The following is a 7,617-nucleotide window of genomic DNA, read 5'->3' as shown; positions in this document are numbered from 1 at the left end:
CTGCTCCCGGCCCGCTCCGTCCACAATTTTCATTTTTAAACAATACATTTAGGGATCATTTCAATTTTCAAATAACTTATTATAAATTAGAAAAACAATACTTATTTTTGACATCAAGGAGGAAAAAATAGTGTAGATAATCATTATTGAAGATAGAGAGGTGAAAATATATTAAATTTCGAAAAATCTTATAATTTTTGTTGTATATGTGTTGATATGTGTTGATTTAAATCATTGTTGGAGAAAATAATTTGTAATTTGTGTTATTTAATAAAAATAATAATATGTAATGATTATTATAGAAAATAAATTTTTTTATGTATTATTTTTTTTCCTCATATGATTATGTGAATTATTGTCATATCACATGTAACGGAATGGTAATTCATTCAAACTTGCTAATTTAATAATTATCCAATAAAATAATTAATACTTGTGCAAGTTACCGTAAAATTAGATAAACTTTTAACATAGAAGTCTTGCGTGATTGAATTTTAGCTTTAGAATTTGGTGAATCAATACATTTTAAGATTCGTGTGAACTTTTTTTTAAGGCCAATTAAGCTTTCATTATTTCAAATCATTTTCCAAAATACACGTAAGTTCAGGGGCAACATACTAACCTCTACAAATACCACCTGCAACAGAACTCGACGAACTAGCTAACCGATCTGTCGTCTTGTTCTCAGATCGTTTGACAAAAACAATTTCGATATTGTTATAGGATTCAAGAAAACTCCTACACTCATCTATTACACCACAGAAAGGTGAACAGATTTTTTTCCTTCTTAAGCACGTCATTGACTGCTACTTGACAATCATATTCCACTAACACATGATGTTGAAGGTTGCAAACGGTGTTTCATTCATTCTTTTCTATCTCAGCTTTGATCCAGCTAAATGCCTCTCTTATGCCTATAGTTTCAGCATGATGAACCTCAAACTTTCCAAGAAAATATGATCTAGCATGATGAACATAAGTCTTCCTAAAATTATAGAGTTACATAGAGTTGGTATGCAACAGTTACTAAATGAATTAAAGGTTGAAAAATGCTAGGTTGGAAGAGTCAAGTTTGAACATCATTTTAAGGTAAGCTGCACATGTGAAGGAAGAAGCATCAGCAAAAGTTCACTCATGAACAATGCAAAATATGTGTGTGAACTAAAGAAATAAATGCGACCATGCTTAATGTAGAAGCTGGATATAATTGTTGGTTGTCAAGAATTAATACATGTAGTCAAATAATGATCCAGCTAGCTGAATAAATGATGTACGTAAGGCATGAGATATAGAAATCCTTTAAAACCTATAAATAGGACTAGTCTTGCTATGTATTAAAACTAGGTAGAAAGCTTTGAAGTTAAAAGAAAAAAAGAGTTGTAGCTCGTGAGAAGAAGAAAGGCTGAAGCCTAGTGTATGTAACAAAATTATAAGTATAGGAGCCGCGTGTTACATTAATATACAAGTTGTGTGTTTGCATCTTAATAATATCGAAGTTTTTTTGTGCAACGCCCATACACGTTTCCATCAAGTGGCATCAGAGCGAGGTTATTTTGGAGGGAAAAAAATATGGCAAATATGATGGCGCAACCACAAATTCTGAAATTGACGACAACAAATTACGGGAATTGGAATATCCTAATTGAATGTGCTTCTTGCGTCCTACGACAACTAGGATATTTTCAAAAGTGGGTATGACGAGCCCGAGGATGAAGCTGTCCTTTCAAATGCGGAGAAAACGGCGTTAAAAGATTCAAAAAAAAAAAGACCAAAGGGCTTTATATATGATTTTCAAGGGGTTGTAACACCCGACTAGCCTCTTCCACTATGGCCCTGCAATAAATGTAATTGTCGTCTGCAAGTAACATGTGAGATGTGAACGGGAGCTCCTTGCGTAGTTTTACACCCATGAAGCCACTTCTTTCTTTCATATTTTCGAATTAAACAAAATAGTTCCTCTGCACATAATATAAACAGATAAAGGGATAGCGGATCCCCCTGCCTGATGCCTCGAGATGGAATCACATGACCAAAAATTTATCCACCATGTGTTATTGAATACTTGACTGAAGTAACACATTCCATTACCAGCGTAACCCACTTATCACAAAATCCCATTCGTCTCATTATAGCCTCCATAAATACACATTCAATGCTATTGTAGGCTTTACTCAAGTCCAGTTTTAAAGCCATGGACCTTGTTTTGCCTTGTTGCTTCCTTTTTAGATAATGAAGGACTTCAAGCGAGATCAATTCATTATCAGAAATCAGTCTCCCTTTCACAAATGCACTTTGGTTTTTCGAGATAATCATAGGAAGCAATATTTTTAAACGATTAGCCATTACCTTGCCAATGATTTTATAAAGAACATTGCATAAGGTGATTGGATGCAAATCATCCATCCCCATGAACTCTTCGTTTTCGGGATAATAACTAAAATTTTATCATTCAGACAATTTGGAACCTTACCTTCTCTAAAAAAACTGTTGAGTAGCTTTGTTACGTCCTTTCCAACGATATGCCAGTATTTTTGGTAAAATCTTGGAGTATACCCATCACACCTAGGCGCCTTATCTGGATCCATACTGAAAAAGAGTCGATTTGACTTCTTCTTGTTTAACAATCTCGATCAGCATATTATTTTGAGACTCTGAGATGCCTGGATGTACTTCACTTACTTTCTCAAATTATGATCTCATCGTTGAAAAAATGTTTTTTAAATAATTCTCCATGAGGTCATGCAGGTGATCTTCCCGATCCCTCCAAACTCCTGATTCATCTTTCAACTGGTATACTAGATTATTTCTTCTCCATTTAGAAGCTGCATTATGAAAAAACTTTGTAATGCGATCATGACACCACACCCAAAGTTGTTTCGAGTGCTGCCTCCAATACATCTCCTTCTAATAACAAATCTCCACCGGCCTATTTTTAGTCTCCTTAGAGCAGGTCCGATGCAGGGCCTGAGTGATTACATGGAGGAAAGAGAAAGAGAGTCGACTGTGTTTGGTGCGTTGGAGCAAAATAAGAAAGTTGGTCAGGCCCGGCTGGGTGGGCTGGCCAACTCTGCTACACTTATGTTACTTTTTAATTTTATATGCTTCATTTTATCTACTCTACTGTTGCTTGAATGTATAACGTTAATATTAACATTATAAAATCAGACTCAAATTACAAACGTTGTAAATGTAACGTTTATATTTTTACACTATAAATACAATGATTTACATTTTTTTACACTTCTCATCTTCTTAAGAAAATCTAGAGAGCAAAAAAATGAATCCCCGTCAATAATTACCTTCAAATCCTCAAAATACAAACCCGGATTCTCAATCCTCGAATACCCAATTTCCCGTATTCATTTCCAAATTCTTATTATCCATTTGTTCAAAATACAAATATCGATATTTCTCAATTTTTGAACCCCCAGAATTCGTGTTACAATCCTCCGACTCCAAATTCTCAATTCCCTTTTCCTATTCCATTTTTTTCGTATCCTCAAAATTCACAATTTTCGTGCGTCCCCATTTTCCAAACAATACCGCCACATTTTGGACGCCAACAAACACCTACCAATAATCAAAATTCTCCACACTCACAAACTTCCAATTTCGATACCACAAATATTGTGGATCTGAACGACGATGTCAACGAAAGTATAACTCAATGGAATTGGAGTGAAGACAAACTCTTAATTAGCGCATGGTTGAATGTATCGATTGACTCTATGGTCGGTACAGATCAAAAAGGTGAGGCACTTTGGAATCGAATCCATGCTTATTGTGAAGAGAGCGATCCGGGACTTATTAAGAGAGGGACAGTAGCTATCAAGAAGAGATGAAGATGAATTAATGAAGGTGTTCAACGATATAGATCATGCTATGAGCAAGCTGAACGAAGAGTAGGGAGTGGTTCAAACTTGGACAACATAATCGAGCTAGCTCATGACATCCATAAAACTAGATACAAGAAAAAGTCCAACTTTGACAAGCACTGGAGTGAGCTCCGAAGACAGCCCAAATGGAGGACTCATTCAACAAATAGTGAAAGTACGAAAAGAACTATATTAAGTAGTTCTGGGACCTACTCATCATTAATGAACAAGACACCAACAGATGAAAATGTTGTTGAATCTCCAGTTCGTCTTAAAGGAACAAAAGCCACAAGAGAGGAAGGGGAAGGGAAAAGGAAAGACAAATTCTAAAGCTGTTGATGAGTACGAAGAATTAAAAGCTAGTACATGTAGGAGATTAGATCTAATGGCACATTTTAATGATCTTAAGCAAAAAGAGGCCGATACAAAGCAAAAGGAAGTAGATATGCAGCTTCTTATGCTTGATACTAGCATAATGAATGATGCTCAAAGAGAAATTCATGCCAAAATGATTGAGGAAATCAAATCAAGACGTTGGAACTAGCCGTTGGAAACTAATCGTTGGAATCTAGTGTTTGTTTGTTTTTCTTTAGAACTAGACGTTGGAATCTACTGTTTGTTTGTTTTTCTTTAGAACTAGACGTTGGAAGTTAGTGTTTGTTTGTTTTAATTTAGAAGTAGCCGTTATCTTGTATTCTTTCTATCTCCTATATAACATGTTTGTTCTCTGTGTTAAATTATAACTCATTTTCTTCATTCAAGATACAAATCAAAATATATACCATGGATGAGAAATTTGATGTGTCTGAAGAATTCATTGAAGAGTTTTTCTTTGATAATTCAATGGAAGACTGTCGCCTTGAATTATTCAATCAAATTTATGGAGAAGGCTCATCAACCACAAATCGACGGGTGATATGCAGAAATTGCGAAGAAGGTCATGAACGTTTAGAGAGAGATTATTTTGTACAAAATCTCGTATACCCTATAGATACATTCCGACGAAGGTTTCGAATGGGAAGACATGTGTTCCTTCGAGTTGTGGACGCTCTTTCAAATTTTGATCCATATTTTCAGCAAAGGGTTGATGCACTAGGAAGAAGAGGCCTATCACCTTTACAAAAATGCACGACGGCCATACGTATGCTGGCATATGGAGTTGGAGCTGATGCCGTTGACGACTATATGCGTATTGGTAAGTCCACTGCTATCGAATGCTTGAAAATGTTTGTTACTGATGTTATTTCAATTTTTGAGAGTGAATATTTACGAAAACCGAACGCAAATGATGTGCAACGTCTCCTTGAGATGGGAGAGGCTCGCGGTTTTCCAGGTATGATGGGCAGTATTGATTGCATGCACTGGAAATGGAAAAACTGCCCCAAAGTATGGAAAGGAATGTTCATGAGTGGTCATAAAGGGGTTCCAACAATATTACTAGAAGCTGTTGATCATCAGACTTATGGATATGGCGTGCATTTTTCGGAGTTGCAGGTTCTAATAACGACATAAATGTGTTAGATCGGTCGCCGATATTTGATGATGTATTGGAAGGTCGTGCTCCCAAGGTAAATTATAATATAAATGATAAAAATTATAATATATGATACTATATCATAGATGGAATCTATCCTGAATGGGCTACATTCGTGAAAACAATTCCTCGACCTCAAGGTGAGAAGAGAAAATTGTTTTCAAAATATCAAGAAGGCCAACGAAAAGATGTTGAAAGAGCGTTCAGTGTGTTGCAGTCTCGATTTGCAATTGTACGCGGCCCTACACGATTTTTGGGATAAAGAAGATCTGGCTAAAATTATGAGAACATGTATCATACTACACAATATGATTGTCGAGGACGAGAGAGACACATATTCCACTCCATTTGGCCCTCTACCAACTTACGATGATGCAACAGATAGCTTACCACCTCCAAACTTGGGCGAATAACCTTTAGCCCCTTATGAAAAATATATTGAAAGAAATATCCAAATTCGCGACAAACAAAAACATCGTCACCAACAATCCGATTTGGTTGAGCATATTGCAAGATTTCATGATACTCGTTAATTTGTTTGAATGTAATGTTTTTTTATTGTGTAATGCATTTAATTTGTAAGTCATGTATTATTTTAATTTAATTTTTAGTTTTTCTTAATTTTTTATTAAAAATTAAAAAAATGTCAAAATTATATTACTACTTAAAAATAATATATAAACTATTGTCAAAATTATATTAACTACTTAAATATAATATATAAATTACTTAAAATTAATCAAGTAGGGTCTACTAAAAGTTGGACTTGGGTTTTGCATCGGAGTTGGTTGTCCACTTTTTTAAGGAGCCCACCTTTTGATGAGTTGGTCTGCTGTAAAGTAAATTTGCCAGTGGACTTGGGTTTGGCCACTGGATTTGCTCTTATACCTACTTATCAAAACATCATCCCTCCCATTTTTTAGTTTTTGAGTAAATCTTTACCAAAATTAATTCTACTTCGAAAATTGCTGGTAATATTCTGACCCCAGTCATCCAGAACAACCTTACATCTTTCTAACATTTCCTGAATAGGACTTGAAAGGCCTATGTTCTAGTTTTCTTTAACCAAATCTAAACATTTCAAATCCGTCAACCAAGAATTTTCAAAGCAAAAAACGATGTACATGGTTATATCTTTCCACTTCTACGGGTTGCATAAAGATGGGACTGTGATCTGACAAGGTGATTTCTAAGTTAAACAGCTGGGCTAATTGAAAGTCATCCCACCATTTTGAGTTGATTGTAGCTCTATCTAGTCTAGCTTGGATAACCTCTACTTTTTTCGCAAGTAAACTGATGTCCAATTAAATCTAAATTTGTGAAGTGGCAGTCAAGCACTACTTTATTAAATCAATCAAGAAAAAGATCCAAATAAATTTTTTTGACACGAGTATAGTGATATAAATTGGTAGGGTAGAGTTTGATATTAAAGCATCCGATAAAAAAAATTTAGATATAAGCAAATGTGTTAATATATGACCAAAAATAGTTTTAAATTCATATTTGAGATGAAGGAGTTTAATTTGTAAAATTGACAAATATTATTATATCTTGTTTTGGAGTAGTTCTACATACCCTAATTCCACCCCCACCCCTTAAATGACAGGTTTTAAGTAAGTGATTTATGTGCATATAAGTGGTCTCATTATTATTAATATGAGTGAAACTGATCAAACATTGCTAAGTAGGACTGGAGTAAAGTAGTTTGTAGTGCCCAAGATAGTGGCTTACTGCTTTCAATTAAGCAGTGTGTTATGTCAAGCTATTATGCATGCAATATTAAAACATTAAGGTGCAGTAAAGTAAATGAGGCACAAGACGTTTTAGCCAGGCTCGATACTTAGTTCTAATGGTCTACGTTCCGGTCCTTTACCAACTTGGTAAGAGAATATACTATTACAGAAAAATCCAACAGTTACAGAATAATATTATATCTTCCTCTTTTTCCAGTTATTGAAAGTAGCTTGTTATTTTTTCATGCAACTTGAGTTGAATGCAATTAGCTTGCCACTAACTTCCCCTTGCAATCTGTTTCTTGAAACTCTGAATTTCTTGAGCTCTAGTCCTTTAATTCCTTCGTTTCTTGAACCCTTTGCAATGCAGAACCAATGTGACTAATCTCCCCACTCCCTTGTTCTAACTCTAGAACACTTACTCACTTTCAGTAACTATAGTTACAACTTTGAGATACAAAGAGATAGATGTTTA

The 7,617-nt window shown here is 34.9% G+C and overlaps 1 pseudogene; it reads left to right on the top strand.

The window, feature by feature from the left end:
- Positions 1-4,646: 4,646 nt before the first annotated feature.
- On the top strand, positions 4,647-5,942 carry LOC108212459 (uncharacterized; annotated as a pseudogene).
- Positions 5,943-7,617: the final 1,675 nt, after the last annotated feature.

Source organism: Daucus carota, chromosome 3 (genome assembly GCF_001625215.2).
Source record: "Daucus carota subsp. sativus chromosome 3, DH1 v3.0, whole genome shotgun sequence".
In the NCBI taxonomy this organism is placed as follows: domain Eukaryota; kingdom Viridiplantae; phylum Streptophyta; class Magnoliopsida; order Apiales; family Apiaceae; genus Daucus; species Daucus carota.
The sequence above is the reverse complement of the archived record's forward strand: the minus strand, read 5'-3'. Positions and strand labels throughout refer to the sequence as shown.